At 43.8% G+C, this 19,388-nt stretch overlaps 1 long non-coding RNA gene across 1 annotated transcript; it reads right to left on the bottom strand.

Moving 5' to 3' along the window:
* Window positions 1–2,679: 2,679 nt before the first annotated feature.
* On the bottom strand, window positions 2,680–16,050 carry LOC115511056. Its single transcript, XR_004343483.1, has 3 exons — window positions 15,987–16,050; window positions 13,560–13,695; window positions 2,680–2,811 (listed from the first exon to the last, which is right to left on the bottom strand). It is a non-coding gene; the product is annotated as an uncharacterized LOC115511056 (long non-coding RNA).
* Between the last annotated feature and the right edge of the window lie 3,338 nt (window positions 16,051–19,388).

Below are 19,388 nucleotides of genomic sequence, written 5' to 3'. Positions count from 1 at the left end.
ACCCCTCCCCCAGGCGATTCCTATGTCTATGCCTAAGGCTAATCAGCTCTCCCTGGACCAGCAGTGGGATGTTCCCAGGCAGTTGGGCAGGGCCCAGGGGCCATAGCTATGGGATAAAGGATGGGAGGAGCAGGAAGTCTGTACACTACCCACTCCACAAAGCCCAGCAGCAGCCATGCTAGTCCTGGAACCTAACAGAAGTTCTACCACGTGCTGACCAGTGGGCTCTGGCTTTTGGACCTTGATGGGATACCATGTGATTCCTGCAATACTAAAAACGACACATGCCTCAACATTTTTTTTCTTACGTAAGATTTTTGGTTTGTGTTTTGCGTTTTGTTTTTTGTTTTTAAGATGAAGTGTGAGTTGATGTACATAGAACCAGGGCTAGTCTCGCGCAAAATATAGGTGAATGGTTTGTTTCTGTCCTGTTACAAGCCCACCCCAAGGTACCCATTGCCTTCATGTGGCAGTGGGTACCAGCACCTTCACCGTGGTCCCCCTTCCCACCCCACTAATGAGTATTGCATTCTCAGGCACCTTCTTCAACTACATGACCTCTGCAAAAACCTATACATGCAACGAGTAAGGAGGTGATATGTCATCTATGATGCAATCAATTCAATGGATTAGGCAGTCTTTGAAACTACTATAAAGATTGTTTAGAAACGTAGGGAAATACTAATTAAATAGTATGTGTTATTAAGAAACCATAGGCACTAATCTCTCGGATATCGACCTTAGCAACATTTTTCTAGCTATGTCTCCTCAGGCAAGGGAGACAAAAGCAAAAACAAACTATTGGGACTACACCAAAATAAAAAGCTTTTGCACAGCAAAGAGAACAATCAACAAAACTAAAAGGCAACCTATGAAATGGGAGAAGATATTTGCAATGATATGTCCAGGAAGGGCTTAATATCCAAAATATATAAAGAATTTACACAACTCAACATCAGAAAAACAAATAATCCAATCTTTAAAAAGAACCTTCATGCACTGTTGGTGGGAATATAAACTGGTGCAGCCACTGTGGAAAACAATATGGAAGTTCCTCAAAAAGTTAAAAATAGAAACACCATATGATCCAATAATGCCACTACTGGACATTTACCCAAAGAAAACAAAAACATTAATTTGAAAAGATGTGCACCCCCATTTGCAGCATTACTTACATCAGCCAAGATATGGAAGCAACCTAAGCGTATCAATAGATGAATGGAAAAAGAAGAGGCAGTGTATATATACAATGGAATATTAGCCATAAAAATGAATGAGAAAAAAAAAAAAGAATGAGATCTTACCAACATAGATGGACCTAATGGGTGTTATGCTAAGTGAAATACATCAGAGAAAGACAAATGCCACACAATTACACTTATAGGTGGAATCTAAGAAACAAAACAACTAGGGGCACCTGGATGGCTCAGTCGGTTAAGCGTCCGACTTCACCTCAGGTCACGATCTCACGGCTCGTGGGTTCGAGGTTAGAGCCTGGAGCCTGCTTCAGACTCTGTGTCTCCCTCTCTCTCTGCTCCTCCCCCATTTGTGCTCTGTCTCTCTCTTTCTCAAAAATAAATAAACATTTAAAAAATGCTTAATGAAACAACTAAACAAACAGATGGGAAGAAAAGCAGGAATAAAAAAAAGAGCAGAAACAGACCCATAAATAGAACAAACTTGTAGTTGCCAGAGGGGCGGCGGGGGGGGGGGGGGCGGTGAGGAGGATGGGCAAAACGGGTGAAGGGGAGTGGGAGATACAAGTTTCCAGTTACGGAGTGAATAAGTCACGTGGGTGAAAGGTACAGCATAGGGAATTTAGTCAATGACGTAGTAATGGTGTTGCATGGTGACAGATGGTAGTTACCCTTGTGATGAGCCTGAATAACGTATAGAGATGTCAAATCACCACGTTGTATACCTGAAACTAACGTAACGTTGCGTGTCAACTATACTTCAACAAAAAATATGTGCTATTAAGTGCAGAAAATATCAGCATAGCTACACAAATATAAAAAACAAAACAATATGCAAAAAATAGAACTTGTGAGAGTTGTAACCATCTTTGTTTCTTTAAAACCTTTTAAACCGTGTCATCGTGTTGCTGTCACTAAAAACCACCTTGCTACTAAGTACTGTCCCTTTTCTTCTCTGAATTGCAAAATAATAGACCGTGCTCAGGATTGAGACATTTAATCACAGAACGGTATGTGACTGCTGAGTCTTCACTAACCTTGAAAGGTCAGAAAGCATCCCGGTGAAATCCATGATCGATGGGCTGGCTGGCAGCTCTGAGCCCAGCCTGTTCTCAGCAACCGGAGCCCCAGCTCCCAGCAGCTTGCTAATGGTCTCCTGCAGGGGTAGGTGAGGGAGACCAGCCCCTTAGCAGCTGTTCAAGCAGCAGTCTGGGAGAAGCTCTGCCCACCGCAGGGGGCAGATGACCCTGGGCAGGGTGGTGGGAAGCGCTGACAGTCTGACTTTTTATTTGGACTAATTCTGGTTGAGCTCTCCCATGAGTACATTCAGGCCCCATCCCAAGGTCTACTCCCAGTGGCAGATTTCCACTCTCTGCTTGTTCATAGATGAAAGGAGAAGGGGCTGAAAATGCGAACCTCCTTTCACAGCCTGTGAGGTGAGGGGAGCTGTGATAACACTCTATAAGTCCTCCTGGTGGAAACGCCAGGGGCTGGTCACTCCCGGGTGAACTCGCATGAAGTGGTGTTGCTATGCCAGGAAACGCAGTCAGAGAAACACTCACCTGAGAGTCAGTTTCCCTGCAGGGAGCTCAGTGAGACAGCAGAGACATCTTTCCTTGGGGAGAGAGGGCAGAGGAGAATGTTGGTTCCTGGGATGTAATTAGAGATTCAGAGGACTTGGCTGGAGGCAGGGAGCCCGCGTGGGGTACACAGGGGAATGCCTGTGACCTGGAAGAGCATTAGCTCCACAGAGATGTTGGGTGCTGTGGAGAAGAAAGCTGGGGGAAGGTGAAGAAAAGCATCTTTTTCCAAGGGAAACGATGGAAGATACGATGCCGTTGTGAAGCTTCCCTTTTCGGCCTTTGGCTCTTCCGATCCCTAGGAAGCTGGAGAATATAAATACTAGGGGTGCCTGGGTGGCTCTGTGGGTTAAGCATCTGACTTTGGCTCAGGTCATGATGCCAGGTCGTGAGTTCAAACCCAGCATCAGGCTCTGCACTGACCGTGTGGAGCCTGCTTGGGATTCTCTGTCTCCTTCTCTCTCTGCCCTTCCCCCAATTGCACTTTCTCTCCCTTTTTCTCTCAAAATAAACAAATAAACTGACAAAAAAAAAAAAAGAATATAAACCCTCTATCATTGAGTTAATTCTACCCATGAGTCTTAAAAATGGTTCTGCAAGATGAAGATGAGTAAGAAGCCAAAAAGTTGCTGACTTGCAGATAAAACTTAAAAGAGTGGTCACTGAAATGAAAAATGCAAATTTCATATATAGTCTTAAGATTACATGGTCTGTTGTGGCTGCTTCCCCCTAAGCTCAGGATCTATAATCTGGGTGCTGACAGGATGCATGCAGTGGGATCAAGCTTTGGCCCTGTTAGCACCAATGGGAAAGACATAATCCAGGCATGAACAACCAAAAGAAAAGAGAGGACGTTAATACACAACGTCTTTATGCTCTCTCTATAAACAATATAACTCTCAGTTCATGGCTACTAGTTTACTAAACTTTTCAGTAAACAACTCTTACTCTTGAAAAGTAAGGAACATTCAATAAATAAATACATACATACAGGGGGCACCTGGGTGGCTCGATAGGTTAAGCAGTAGACTTCGGCTCAGGTCATGATCTCACAGCCCATGAGTTCGAGCCCCACGTCAGGCTCTGTGCTGACAGCTCAGAGCCTGGAGCCTGCTTTGGATTCTGTGTCTCCCTCTCTCTCTGCCCCTTCCCTGCTGGTGGTCTCTCTCTCTCTCTCTCTCTCTCTCTCTCAAATAAATTAATAAATAAACATTAAAAAATTTTTTTAAATACACACATACATAAATGTGAGGAATGTATTTTATACATATTTATCTTTGAAATTTCAGTTACTAATACTGATAAAGCAAATTCAAGTCAAGGCTTAACACACAATAGTTTCTAAAGAAACTTTAGTACAACATACTAAAATTTATGGGCTGCAGCTAGTACAGTACATAGAGGGAAATTTATAAATGCCTGGAGGTTCTAACCAGGCAAGAAAATAAAAGAAAGGGCATTCAGATTAGAAAGGAAGAAGTGAAGAAAAATTAGGTTCTAATTAATACTCTAAATATAAGTTTTATGGGTTCACTCATGTTCCTCAGAAAGATTTGTTGAAGTCTTAACCCCTAGACCTTAAAAGTTGACCTTATTTGGAGGTACCTGGGGCTCGGTCCATTAAGCATCTGACTTCGGCTAAGGTCACGATCTCGCGGGTTCGTGAGTTTGAGCCCTGCATCGGGCTCTGCCCTGACAGTGCCGATTTTTCCCCTAGAGCCTTGGGAGAGCCTGGCCCTGCTAACACCCTGATTTCTGACTCCCAGGCTCTAGAACTGAGCGAGGATAAATTTCTGTTGTTTTAAGCCCCAGTGTGTGGCAATTTGTCACATAGTCCGAGGATACTAACACTATTATATACCTTCTTCCATCGACCTGAATTAAAGGACCCCCCAAGAAAGGTGGGAACCTACTGTTGGCAGAAATACACCCAAGTTCCCTGCCACATCCCTATCCCCTCTTTGGTCAGGAGCAGACCTCTGATGCTCTATATATGGCCAAGGCCTGGGGAACCAGGGCCACCCACACTAAGCAGCTCAGAAAAGTAAGTGGATTCTCTTATCGACTCTCTGACCTCCCACGTTGTGACAGACTCTGTTTGGGTATTTACTCAATATCTGTTCCCCATTTCTTCCTCAACAAACAGAGCCCCACTGCTATTCAGGGATCTACTTGTCATAAAAGATAACCCTGTCCCCAGCACTGCTCAGGGGTGATCCTGATTAGTCCAGGTCAGTGCAGTGATCCTCTTGCTGATGACTGGTTTAGGGATGACCAAGTGAGGGGAAGCCTGCTGGAGAGCTTCTGCAAATGGTTCGTCACTCTAAGCAGTGTCCCCTTCATCCATTGTACATTCACCATGAAGGCAGGACCATAGCGGGAGGAGAGCCAAGGTCAAAGCTGAGATCCTGGGGGTGCATGAGTGTACAAGTAGGAAGACTGATTTTTCCAGGTGAGAGATGGTGGTGTCTTGGCCAGGGTAGCGACAAGTTGCTGGATTCTGGATATATTTTGAAGAGAATGGCCAAAGGATTTGGAGGCCAGGGATGTGGAGAATGAGTGAGAGAAAAAAAAAGAGTCAAGGAAAACTCAAAAGTTTTTAACTCGAGCACACGAATGGTTTGGTTGCCATTCACTGAGATGGAAAAGGGCCATGGGAGGAAGAGCTTTGGTGGGGAGCAGGGGCTCAGCTTTTGGAAGTTACTAAGTGTGAGATGCCACGTCTGAGCAGAGACATTGAGCAGGTGGTTAGATGTGTGTGGAGAACAGGAGAGGGGTCTGGGCTAGAGAGGCAAATGCCCATTGCCAGCATTTGGAGAGTAGTAAGGACATGGGACGGAATGAAATCACTATTGAGTGAGTCGAGAAAAGAGAAGTGGCCTGAGGCCTGAGCCAGGAGGCAGCACACAGACTGAGAAGGTATGCCTGTGTAGATAAGAAGAGAAACAACCCTCAACCCAAATACATAAGAAAAAACACAAATATATAAAGTCAATACTTCGTTTTTGTACTCAATAACTGTGAATAGCAGTATTAATAGCTTCCTACCTGCCAGGCTCTGTGCTAGGGTATCTCTGCATATTACCAAATTTAATCCTCACAGAACCTCAGCAGGAATTTTTAAAATATTAATGAAACAATTCCAAGGTACCATTACACAAACCAAACTCCATAAAAATGAAACTCTGTTTAGATGGGGCTGTGGGAGAACAGACGCCCTGGAACGGGGCTGGTGGCAATCTAGCTGGAGAGGAAACTGGTGGCAGCCTGACAGGAGCTCAAAAGTCCATACACCTGTTGACTTTATGGCAGGAGGAAAAAGTAACTCTTAACATAGGTTCATGGTAGCTCTAGCAATAACATTAAAAAAAAAAACAGGACAGTCAGAGAAAGACAAAAACCATAGGAGTTCACTCATATGAAGACTTTAAGAGACAAAACAGATGAACATAAGGGAAGGAAAGCAAAATAATATAAAAACAGGGAGGGGGACAACACAGAAGAGACTCATAAATATGGAGAACAAACTGAGGGTTCCTGGAGGGGTGGTGGGAGGGGGGATGGGCTAAATGGGTCAGGGGCATCAAGGAACCTACTCCTGAAATCATTGTTGCACTAGATGCTAACTAATTTGGATGTAAATTTAAAAAAAAATAAAAAATTAAAAAATAATACAATAATAAAATACATATGCATGTATAAACTAGAAATGGAGGTGCTTGGGTGGCTCAGTTGGTTAAGCATCCAACTCTTGATTTTAGCTCAGGTCATGATCTCACAGTTTATGAGATCAATCCCTGTATCAGGCTCTGCGCTGGCAGTGCAGAGCCTGCTTGGGAGCCTCTCTCTCCCTCTCTCTCTCTCTGCCCCTCCCCTGCTCGCTTGCTCTCTGTCTCTCTCAAAATAAATAAAAAACAAACATAAAAAAAAAAAACTAGAATTGACTTAAGTCATTGTAAAACAAACTAAGGTAAATTAACAAAAAGGAATGACCATTTAACCTTTAAAAATGACAAGTATGGGGCTGTGTTGACGTAGGTAATGTGATCTGTCTTGGTTAAGGATTGCTTCCTGTTGAGGGTGGGCTCCAGCCAGTTAGCTTAAATAAAGGAAAATGTATTGGGAGACTAGGAAGCTTTATTGAGAGGTTTATCTTTGGGATCCCAAGAATAACAACTAGACCCAAGTGTCTCGAAGACAGGGACAAGCCCTGGAAGGTCATCAGGTACAAGACCAAGCATCTGAGTGGTGACATTCTCTTCTTGACCAAACTCCAGCCAGGCTCCTCTGAGCCTGTTCTCAACCAGGCCTCAACCTTGGCCTAGAAACTCTCAAACAAACACACTAACATAGTCTCGAACAAACACACTAACATCTCGAGGCCACATCCTAGGGATGACCAGAGGCCCCACCTAAGGTGCCTGCCTAAGAACTCTCAAGGCTGCCCAAGGAATATGCTGTTTGTTCCAGCCAACACCTGAAGTCAGAGCTCCTGTCTCTTAGTGTCTGTGGGAAGATAGGGATCTCACTTTGATAAGTGAGCTTTCTAACTTTGTTAGTTTTTAACGCTGGTACGTTTTCTGACAAGAGCCAGAGAAGTTGAAATGCTACATGCAAAATACACTTTTACCAAATTCTGTTCTTTCTGTAAAATTTCTTGTGCTCATAGTTTTTAAAATGCATTTCTGAGCAGTGATTTAGTGGGCTCCACGGAGGTATAAAGGGTGAAATGTTCCACCCCCCGTGGATTGTGTGTGAATAGGGACTAAGACAAGGTGTCGGATTTGGAGGAGCCAAAAGAACCAAGAGGAGGCTGCGTGGCAACTAATGTGAGGCCAGTAATTCTGTGTGGAAGGAAACTGTCCCCACCCCCCACCCCCGCATTGCCAATTTCTGGTCTCTGTGGTCCTTTGTACACGACTCCTACCTACGTTCTTTCTCCATGAAACTGCTATTTTGTTAGCGGAGCCACATGAGGGGCTTGTAACAGTAAAGAAGAGGGAAGGGTGATGCAGGACTGCAGGCTGCTAAATAATGTGTTTTCATGACTTTTCTCCTCTGCCTGGAACACGGATTTCTTCTTCTCTGTGAAATTCCTGTACAGCCTTCAAAGCCCAGATCAGATATTTCCCGAATGGAGTTATCTCTAATCCGCTAATCGGGATTAGTCCCTGTGCCCCGTCTTCCTAGGCAAGTTTGATCCTTCTACTACAGAATTTTATGTATGGTTTTATAATTCATTGTGTACACATCTGCCTTTCCTCAAGGTCAGGGACTATGCTTCATTATCTTTGGCTCCCTGGTATCAGTGCAGTTCTTGGCAAATCCAAAGTGCTCAGTAAGTGCTTGGTGACTAATTGAATTCCTTGTGTATATTCCTTTGCTCATTTATTCCTTATAGATTCCTCAATTGGCTGCGAGGAAATCAATATCAGGACTAGTTTAGATTGGTCTTTCCGGATCAATCTGGTCTTTCCAGATCGATGCAGCACCTCTCAGCTGGAGGCACAGAGGCATGGGGGGGGGGCTCCCTTTCATGTTTCCTGAGGAGAGACTTCAAAGCAAGGCAGGATGCAGAGGATGTGATGTTACTTAGCAGTTAGAGAAAAAGGAGATCAGATGCCTGCTCTTATGTGACCTTCCTTCCCTACACAGCTGCATTGTTCCCTCCTTCTTTCCAAATCGAGTCCTGCTCTACAACCAGATGGAAGAGGTGGAACCAGAAGAAGGATTCATACATTTTCCTGTCGTGGGGTTGAGATGAAAACATTCATGCATCAGTTTCCTATTGCTGCTATAACAAAGTATAAAACTTTGGTGGCTTAAAACAACACAAAATGATTTTATAATCATTATCTAGTTCAAGGGGTTAGATGTCTAAAATGAGTTCTACAGGGCTAAGATCAAGGTCTGCACGGCTGTTTTCTTCTGGAGGCTCTCAAAGAGGATTCATTGCTTTTCCAACTTTTAGAGGCTACCTTCAGTCCTTGGCCCACATCACATTGTCTTTTTCCCTCTGCTTCCATCATCCTATCGTGTTCTACCCATTGGATCCCGTACCTCCCTCTTCCAAGGACTCTTGGGATTGCATCGGGCCCACCCAGATAATCCAGAAGCATTTCCCCAGCTCAAGCTCCTGAACTTAATCACACTTGCAGAGTCCTACTGCCCTTTTGTCTGTCACGTAAAGCAACACCACTTCCATGGATTAGGGTGTGGACATCTCAGGGGCCCATTAGTCAACCTGTTACAACCCGCTGAAGGTGAGACTTCACCATTACAAAATCCTGCCTGTCCGCAAAGCCCTTACCTGACACTTCTCACCTCCTTAACCATTATAGCAAATCAAGGACACAGTGGACTCTCTGATGGCATATGTAATTTAACAGTGCCGGGAAATAATTGTAGGACTCAAACCAGCCCAAGGGAAACATAACAGCTTCAGAGCTAAGTGCCTCTGCTGAAAACAAGCATGCATACATTTAGGGTTCACACTATTTTTTTGAGAGAGACAGAGAGAGAATGAGTAGGAGAGGGGCAGACGGAGAGGGAGAAAGAGAATCCCAAACAGGCTCCCCGCCCAGCATAGAGCCGGACACGGGGCTCAATCCCACAACCCTGGGATCATGACCTGAGCTGAAATCAAGAGTCAGACGTTAAACGACTGAGCCACCCAGGCACCCCTGAATACATTTGAAAATATATGTGTACTGCTAACTTTCCACGCATTAAAGGATACATGAGAATGAAAGACCTAGCATTTGAGTTCCCCTGCATCAACAGAATTGGATTAATGAAATAATAGGAAATAATTTTAACAGTAATACATGACATGAGTTCACACCATGAAGGAATGGGATGTACTACATACAATTGCTCATACATCATATCCCCTGCAGAAGTAAGAGAGCACATTGCGATGTGAAGGTTGTGAGAGCCCAGAGTGATGTCCTGTCAGGCCCATGCAGCTGTCACACAGCAGCCCCACCTTTGGGGGCAGGGGAGAGACAGTGAGCTCCATCCCATGGCATCACCCCATCTGCCACTCTGGCCTCTTCATGCCAAGCAGACCTGCTTTCTTCTCCAGGAAGCACCTACCCTGCTTGGCTCACAGCTGGGACCACCTGCTCATTTGGACAGTGTTTCAGGTCTATTTCCTTGTTTTGTTCCGTCTCCATCTCCCAGAGCAGACCTGGCTTCCCCCCTGCAGTGCGGTTCCCAGTCAAGGAAGATGGAGTCATGTGTCCCATGGCTCCCCCTAAATAAAGCATCGTGGCTTCAGCCATCTGTGCTAGAAACGGTGGTGTGCTTGCTTCTCTAACCAGCCAGGCTCCTGGTCTGTAGTATCTGGCACCACTCAGCGATGCACATCCACGGCCTGACGGATGACCACACAACTGCCTCAAGCATAACAACTTTTAAAGAATCGGAGAGCTCTAGGGGCGCCTGGGTAGCTCCGTCTGCTAAGCAACAGACTCTTGGTTTCGGCTCAGATCATGATCTCTCGTGAGTTCGAGCCCCACGTGAGGCTCTGCACTGACAGTGAGGAATTTGCTTGGGATTCTCTCTCTCCCTCTCTGTCTGCCTTTCCCCTGCTTGTGCTCTCTCTCTCTCTCTCTCTCAAAATAAATAAATAAACTTAAAAAATAAAAAAAAAAAGAATGGAAGAGCCCTAAAAAATAAGAGGATCTGTGTAAAGAACACTAGCTTCCTCCCCGCGAACAACTGTATGTGCGTGTAATTAACAGTCACGCTCCCTAGCAGGGCAGCTGCCAAGACTCCTGGTTTATCTAACAGCAGGCATCCTGCTCCCCCATTTTCGGATGCAGGGGTCCACGTCGCGGTCCGGCCTGCGGCAGAAGTGCCAAGCAAGCTCCTCAGCTGGGCTCTGCCTCACCTTGCTCCTCCCCTCAGTGGCCGCTGCATTTTTGTCTCTGCCTGTTGTTGCCAGGCCAGCCTGGTCCTGCCTGCTGTTCATCCCGGTATGTCTGCCGCACTCCAGCCTGGCATGGCTCAGAGGCTATTGGCTCTCAGCCAGGTCTCGTCCATCTGTCTCTCCTGAGCTCGCACGATAGACAACAGGACCCACCACCCCATACCATGCAGGGAATGGGAACACATGGGACGCAGAAACGGCCATCGCCAGCTCCACTGGGGAAGCGTACGTGCTCACTGCTCCGTCTTGTCTGGCAGCCCAACCTTGCCGGGTCTGAATCTCGGGTCACCACACAGCAGCTTTGTGATTTGAATCTCTCAGGGCCTCAGTTTCCTCACACATACCATAGGGATGATACGGTAAAACCCCACCAGAAGGTGACGAGTAGGTCACAAAGAGGTCAAGCTTGTAAAACGCAAGGGCACAATTCCGAGAAAGTAATGAAATACTTGGATTCCGGGGTCCTGGCGACATGAGCTAAGTCCTTTCCAGTCTCAGCTGTGGTTTGGTGCCATCTGAGTACTGTTTACTCTGGTTTAAATATTGATGGGGACAGAGATGGGTCCTGCGGCTGTCTGGCTAAAGTTCCCAGGACAGGAGCAATAATTCCAGGAATGTCCTCATCAGCTGGCGCCCAGAGTGTCTTTTGGACCCAGGGAAATTTGGCTGGGAGAACACTGAAGACACAGAGACTCACTCTCTGCCTCCCCATTTCCCCGGAGGGAGTTGTGGCCCTTCCCACAGGGGCAGGTCGGAAGAACTGTAGCTCATCCGTTTGAAAGAAGAGCCTGGGGTAAGGTCAGGACCCAGGAGAAAAACAATTATGCGACACCTGAATTTGCTCTATTATAGAGTTTTACTTTAACGCCTATCCCATTAGTGTTGTTGTGAACATGCCAGAGTGCTTGGCATGCGGCATTTGCTCAATAAATCATGCATTCATCCCCCAAATGCTTATTAAACACCTACTATGTCCCGGCACTATACCGGATCCTAGGACTATGGCAATAAATAAGAAAAATGCATATTGTTCTTGCCCTTGAAAGCTTATAATTTAGCAGAAATAACAGCTTGGAGCCATGCCTTGGAAGCTATGAAGGTATTATCATATTTCTTCTAAAATATCCTCTTTTCCTAAACATTTTTTAAAAGTTAATATCTTATATGTATATTTTGGAACAGAATATTCCATCCTCCTCCCTAAAGGAGTGGTTCTCAACAGGGGTCAGTTTTGTGCCCAGGGGACATCTGGCAAAGTCTGAAGCCATTTTTTGATGTTTGTTGTCATAACCTGGGGGTGAGGGGTGTGCTACTGGCACGTAGTGGGTGGAGGTCAGGGTTGCCGAGCTACAATGCACAGGACACCCCCCAGCACAGACTAGCTGACCCGAAACTTCAATATGCCAATGTTGAGAAACCAGGGTCTCGGGGGCCTGCTTAGTCCACGATCAGTTATTTTGGGCCATAAAGGGAGAGAAACACATTTCATCCTTCCAAGTCTTAGAAAAACTAGCCCTTCTGTTCCAGGCTCTATGACACTTGCCCGTGTTAGAGAAGGTTCTTAGGGTTTTTCAATCCAGAAGCATAAGCCTCTCAGGGACAGAAAGAATGGACCCGGGAATCTGTTTACAGGGCACTCAGCACTATAACTATATTCTGTGTGTTATATTTGACTGATTCCCTTACAGAAATGAGTTTTCTGGGGCACCCGGGTGGCTCAGTTGGTTGAGCATCGACTCTTAGTTTCAGCTCAGGTCATGGTCTCAGGATCGTGGGACTGAGGCCCACGTCTGCATGGAGCCAGCTTGGGATTCTCTCTCCCTCTCTCTCTCTCTCTCCCTCTGCCCCTCTCCCCTGATCCTGTGCACACACTCTCTCTAAAATAAAAATAAAATAATTAAGTTTTCAAACAAATATTCCTGGAAAAGGCCTTGTCTTTTCTACCCTTTGAACACCCCACCAAGATATGCAAATTATCCAAATTACCTCAAGGGCACTGAACCCAACTTTTCAGTTCATTTGGCTTTCTTTCTTTTTCAAAGTGTTTTAAAAGCTTGTCTGGGCATACTTAATCCAATTTTGTCTTTAAGGCAGCCCAGACTTCTAGAGTGACTGGTTTTTGATCTGGTAGTTTTCTCATATCTGTGCAGCAAAGCAATACAATTCTGGACAAAGCAGAGGATAAGGAAGAGTGAGGCAAAATAACAGGAAGCCAGAAGGAGAGGGAGAGATGAAGGAAGGAGCGAGAGCAAGAGTGGGTCACACACACACACACACACACACACACACACAGACAGAGAGAGAGAGAGAGAGAGAGAGGAGAAAAACCAAAGAAGTAAGGGGTTAACAAGCCCAGGAAGAATGGAGATGGCCAATCTTAACCTTCTCAGCTTCAAAAAGCCCTAGATCCCATCAACTGATGAATGGATAAAGAAATTGTGGTTTATATACACAATGGAGTACTACGTGGCAATGAGAAAGAATGAAATATGGCCCTTTGTAGCAACGTGGACGGAACTGGAGAGTGTGATGCTAAGTGAAATAAGCCTTACAGAGAAAGACAGATACCATATGTGTTCACTCTTATGTGGATCCTGAGAAACTTAACAGAAACCCATGGGGGAGGGGAAGGAAAAAAAAAGAGGTTAGAGTGGAAGAGAGCCAAAGCATAAGAGACTTAAAAACTGAGAACAAACTGAGGGTTGATGGGGGGTGGGAGGGAGGGGAAGGTGGGTGATGGGTATTGAGGAGGGCACCTTTTGGGATGAGCACTGGGTGTTGTATGGAAACCAATTTGACAATAAACTTCATATATTGAAAAAAAAAAAAAAAGCCCTAGATCCTCACCTCAGCTTGCTCCTTTGCCTTCTGAAGTGCTTTCCGGAAGCACTGTGTTGGGTTCTAGCCTACTTCCCTCTCCTCCGGTTTTCGGGTACAGGTGGGAGCTCCTGACTTGTTCACAGCTGGGCTCTGCAGCAGAATCCTGTGTTGAAACAGCATATGCATCGGGAAGGGAAGAAGGATGCACACATGAAATGCAAGACTGTCTTGCCATTTCCATTCACCTTATCCTAGCGGATTATCAGTACTGTTATTGATGAAGCCTGAATAGCCACGAGTGAGTACCACGCATGCCCCCACTCCTCTGGTTAGATGATGATTCAAACTATGATGTGAACCCTTTGAACTCTGTATTTCATGTCCCATACGCTGAACAAGCTACGTACCTTTTCTAAGAAATGAGATTTGATTTTATAACGTGCAAACATGTGATCTGAAACGTGCCGACCATTTTTTCCAATGCAGTGTTTTACTTGGAACTTGTCACAGATGTGCTGTTACAGATTCTTTGATAAAACAATTTATCTGGGCTTACTTGCAGATGTTATGCCTCTATCACACAGCCATCCATGACAGCCAGTGACAAATTGATAAGAATTATTTGTAATGCTTGTGGCTAACAGAATTGTGTGTTCTATGAAGCATCATTCCTCACTTTAAACATTTGTGTTACTGGCTGGTGCTAGGTGTGCTATGGTACCTCCTTGATGTAAACAAGAATTTAGCAAAAGCTTCCTGAGACTGTATTTCATGGCTTAAACTTGCCCTTGACATATTAGTCTTCAGTAATGACACTGAACCCCAAAGCTTACTGGTACAAGCACATGTCTTGACCAAAGTATCTTTCTCCCCTTGAGTTTTTCTAACTTTGGTTTTGAATTCACCTCTTAGGGACTCAGTGAGGGTTTCTTCGGGTTTCCTTACAGCATGATATTTAACAAACTCCCCACATGCCTCACACATGTGCTCAGTAAACGTTTGCTAGATGGAAGAACAGGAGGACTTTGCAAGGTAGGTTATCAATATATGATGTGACTGCCTGTCAAGTTGCTCTGTCCCGAGGGCCATTCCTTGTCCCACGTCTCCCATCCAGGCATTTCCAGGAGCAAGAGATCTCTCATCAGGCCAGCTTCCTTCCAGTTCTAAATGCCAGCACTATGCTAGAAAGGGAAGCACTTCCTGGGCAGCCCAGCCATTCCTCAATCCACCAGCATGTCTCTTCTGTTCACATTTGTCTCCAGGCCCATCCCATGAAAGCCCAAGCCAGGGAGAGGAATGGAAATGATGAGGCCTGAAAAGTCTTCACTCTTTGTTCTTCTGACGGGTGATGGGATAATTAGTCCCAATGAGATGCGGCCTCTCCCAGACTATATTTAGTCTAATTGTAGAGCTTCTTTCCCCTGGAGGAGCCTGGGATTCCTCCAGGAGATCATAATGCCAGAAAAGGAGCAAAATCAAGCAGGCGGCCACGGTCATGGTGGGGCCTGCCCTCCCTTTCTCAGAAGGGAGGCAGCGGTGGGCTTGGGTCTAGGATTCAGGAAATGGGGTTCCGCTCCAACTCTGCTACCGACTAGCTGTGTGACTGAGGACTTTTATCCCCTCAAAGCCTCAGATTTTCACATGTTACATAAGCGTGATAATCTCTACCTAACAGGAGAGTAGTGAGGATGAAATGTGTTATGTTTTGTAAAGCACTTCATAAACTGTAGGTGTGTGATACAAATGTAGGTGTGTCGCCGTAAGTAGTAGAAGTGCCTGGATTTCCCCCTTCACAAAGGGCCAGTGCCCACTGAACACTGACATGGGAGGCTCTGTCCTACTTATGAAGTAAGCGTGCCATCATCTTCTCACCCTTCTTCCCCTCCAGGACCACAGCATCCCAATCCTCAACTCATGGTTGGTGCTCAGTAAATATTTGATTGCTAATAATACTATTTACAATTAAAATTTTAAACTAGAGGGGCGCCTGGGTGGCGCAGTCGGTTAAGCGTCCGACTTCAGCCAGGTCACGATCTCGCGGTCCGCGAGTTCGAGCCCCGCGTCGGGCTCTGGGCTGATGGCTCGGAGCCTGGAGCCTGTTTCCGATTCTGTGTCTCCCTCTCTCTCTGCCCCTCCCCCGTTCATGCTCTGTCTCTCTCTGTCCCAAAAATAAATAAACGTTGAAAAAAAAATAAATAAAAAAATAAAAAATTTTAAACTAGAGAAGTATTGACTCAACAAACACTAGAGATAACTGTATATTTAGTTGTCTAAATATACATTTTGCAAATAAATTGAGGAGAGGTGAATACTTTTTTCATTCCCAAGTACACTGAAAGCAGTACATAATACTGGTACGCCTTTGTTTATCCCTTCAGCTGTACTGTTTTAAATTTGATAATTTTAATATAACTTGACATCAAATGAAATATAATTTGAAGTCAGACCACTTACTGAACTCTTCCTTCTCTTGATGGCGCTTCAAAAACACTTCCTTCCCCTTGCTTTTCCATCTGTCCTATTTCCTCAGTTCTTGAAAGTAAAAGAAGAGAACTTTAAAATTGCATCTAAAGAATTCTCTATGATTCAACATACATGTACATATGCAGAGCTGAGAAAGACATTTGAAATCTATGGAGCTTTTTCTCTAACTCACCTGGTGGTAAATCTCCTATTCCAACACACACACAGATTTGCTGTACTCGATACCCTGGATCTCAGTGTTTTGAACTTTTTCTTCAACCTAATGAGCACCTGCAATCCATAATTATTGGGTAATAATGTACTTTCCCTTCCAGGTAGCTCATCCTCTCCCCCCAACCCCCCCCACCCCCACCCATCCCGCCAACCTCAGACAATGAGACTGAAGTTTATTGCCCGAGGGAAGAGAAAGATGAACTCTGGCTAAAACAAAGAAATTATGGCTCGGCTTTGCACTTCAAGTTAGACTTTTTAAAAGTTCACAGTGAGACAATAGTCTTGAAAGCCAGAATTTTTTGAAAAATAAAGAGGTATTTCTCAGAAATTCTAAACTAGGTTTTCTACATAAAAAGAAACAATGCCTTTTAGAGAAGTGACCATAGAATAAGCCACAGAGAGCACAGATTCCTGCCACATATGGAGGAGGAAATCCTTCCACCAGAGTGGGAACGAGCTGGGAATGAGAAACAGAAAGGCAGGGTCTCATCTTGCCTCACCTGAGTGTCAAAACTGCACAGTAGCGAAACACTAGGTAGTATGGGAGAGGTTAAGAATATCAAGACTGGAGGGACACTTGAGTGGCTCAGTTGGTTAAGAATATCAAGACTGGTGTCCTGATTCCCCACTGAGTGTGAGGATACTGATTACCTCTCTCAGACAAACTTTGGCTTTGGATTGGTTAGCAATGGTTGAGGGAGGTGCCTAATGTAGGTGGGCCTGGCATCAGCCTCCTAAGATACCAACTATATACAGCTGACCCTTGAAGCAGGAAATGGGGAGTATTAGGGGCACTGACTGCCCTCCCCGTCAAAAATTCACGTTTAACTTTTGATTCCCCAAAACTTAATTGCCTACTGTTGACCGAAAACCTTACCAACATCATAGTCAATTAACATATATTTTGCATACTGTATGTATTAGATACTGTATTCTTATAATAAAGTAAGCTAGAGAAAAAAATGTTAAGAAAATCACAAAGAACAGAAAATTCTGTTACAGTACTGTAAAAAATCAGCATCTAAATGTACTCGTGCAGTTCAAACCCATGTGGTTCATGGGTCCACTATAATGGAGAGTGTTATAGAACAGACTTCTCAAACTCTTTGATCTTTGGAAGGCAGACCAAGTATCTACTGAGCCTGTTTCTCTGGGGTGAGGTTTTCAAATTCTTTGGTTTCAAGATCCCTTGACATTCTTACATATTACTGAGGACCCCAAAGAGCTTTAATATATATTGCTATAAGGATTTACTATATTAGAAAATAAAATTAAGAAATGCTTAACATATTAATGTTTTAGGGGCATCTTGGAGGCTCAGCCAGTTAAGCATCTGACTTCAGCTCAGGTTATGATCTCGCAGTTTGTGGGTTCGAGCCCTGCATTGGGCTCTGTGCTGATAGCTCACAGCCTGGAGCCTGGTTCAGATTCTGTATCTCCCTCTCACTCTGCCCCTCCCCAACTCACACTCTGTATCTCCCTCTCTCTCTCTCTCTCTCTCAAAAATAAACATTACAAAACTAAAAACATAATAACTTTTTAAAAGATAAATTCATTGATGTTAATATACTTTTTGTACAAAATTACTATTTTCCAAAAAATTTTTAAATGTAGTGAGAAGATGAAACAAAAATAATATGAAAACAGCGAGAGGGACAAAACAGAAGAGACTCATAAACATGGAGAACTGAGGGTTACTGGAGGGTTTGTGGGGGGGGGGGGGTGATAGGCTAAATGGGTAAGGGGCACTAAGGAATCTACTCCTGAAATCATTGTTGCACTATATGCTAACTAATTTGGATGTAAATTAAAAAAAAAAATTAAAACAAAAGAAACTTCTGGTTGCCCCTCTAAAAAAAGACAAGAAAAAAAATGTAGTGAGAAGAATGGCATTACTTTATATATATATATTTTTTGCCAATGTCTTTAATGTCAAGGTTAATAGAAAGCTGGATTCTTTTATTTGATCCTGCATTAAATTCATCATGAAAAATTGTTGTGGTTGAAGAACGTGAACAATCCAGCCTCATGAAGGATAAGAGAAGTATCTAAATAAAATTTAGATAACTGTGGATATCCTACTTTGATACTACATCAAAAGTCAACAAGTGGTAGTTTTGTAATGGTTAGTTGCAATGGAGAATCTAAAACCACATTATTGGGGTGCTGGGCTGGTTCAGTCAGTAGAACATGTGACTCTTAATCTTGGGGTTGTGAGTTTGAGCCCCACGTTGAGTATACAGATTGCTTAAAAATAAATAAACAAAACTACATTATCAGTAAACTTTTTATTCTCTATTACACTAAAGTTTATGGATCTATTTTGCACTTTGAATGGATCATTTACCCATTCATAATTTTGTGACATCATTGTCATTTGTGAAGTATTGTTTCACTGGGTTATGTAGATATTATAAATGTTGACACATATCACTATACAGTGTCAAATATATCTATGTCTATTTATATTTAGCTAGCTAGCTTAGTATTTTTGGTTTTTTTAGAAGTCTTTAAGTTTTGGGAAGCTGTCAAGCTCATGGTGGCAGATATACTTTTTCCAAAATTCTTTCACTCAAAAGCTCAAATTTTATCATTGTCAACAAATATCATCAATTATATTTTTAATTTTTTAGATTTTTCTTTTTTTAAGTTTATTTTTTTTATTTTGAAAGAAAGAGAGAAAGCAGGAGAGGGGCAGAGAGCAATACAGAATCCCAAGCAGGCTCCATGCTGTCAGCACAGAGCCTGATGCAGGACTTGAACTCATGAGCTGTGAGATCAAGACCTGAGTCGAATTCAGACACTTAACCAACTGAGCCACCCAGGCACCCCTCAATTATTTTTTTAAGTAAGCTCTATGCCCAATGTGGGGCTTAAACTCAGGACCCCAATCAAGAGTTGCATTCTCCACTGACTGAGCCAGTCAGGCACCCTAATACACTTATTTTTCTTAAGTGACAGGTTCAATTTGTTCATTTTCAAGAAAATTCCCAAATCTGAATAACCATAGTTTTTCTGTCATATTCATAAATGATTTTTCTTCCTTTTTTTCCCTTTGACCACCTTCATTCATTTCTTTTTTTAAATAGTAATTTTTTTAAAACTTTTATTTATTTATGAGAGAGAGAGAAAGAGAGACAGAGAGACAGAGGTGAGTGG

This window comes from Lynx canadensis, chromosome A3, assembly GCF_007474595.2.
Source record: "Lynx canadensis isolate LIC74 chromosome A3, mLynCan4.pri.v2, whole genome shotgun sequence".
Lineage (NCBI taxonomy): Eukaryota > Metazoa > Chordata > Mammalia > Carnivora > Felidae > Lynx > Lynx canadensis.
This window is presented reverse-complemented; position numbering and strand designations above follow the sequence as displayed.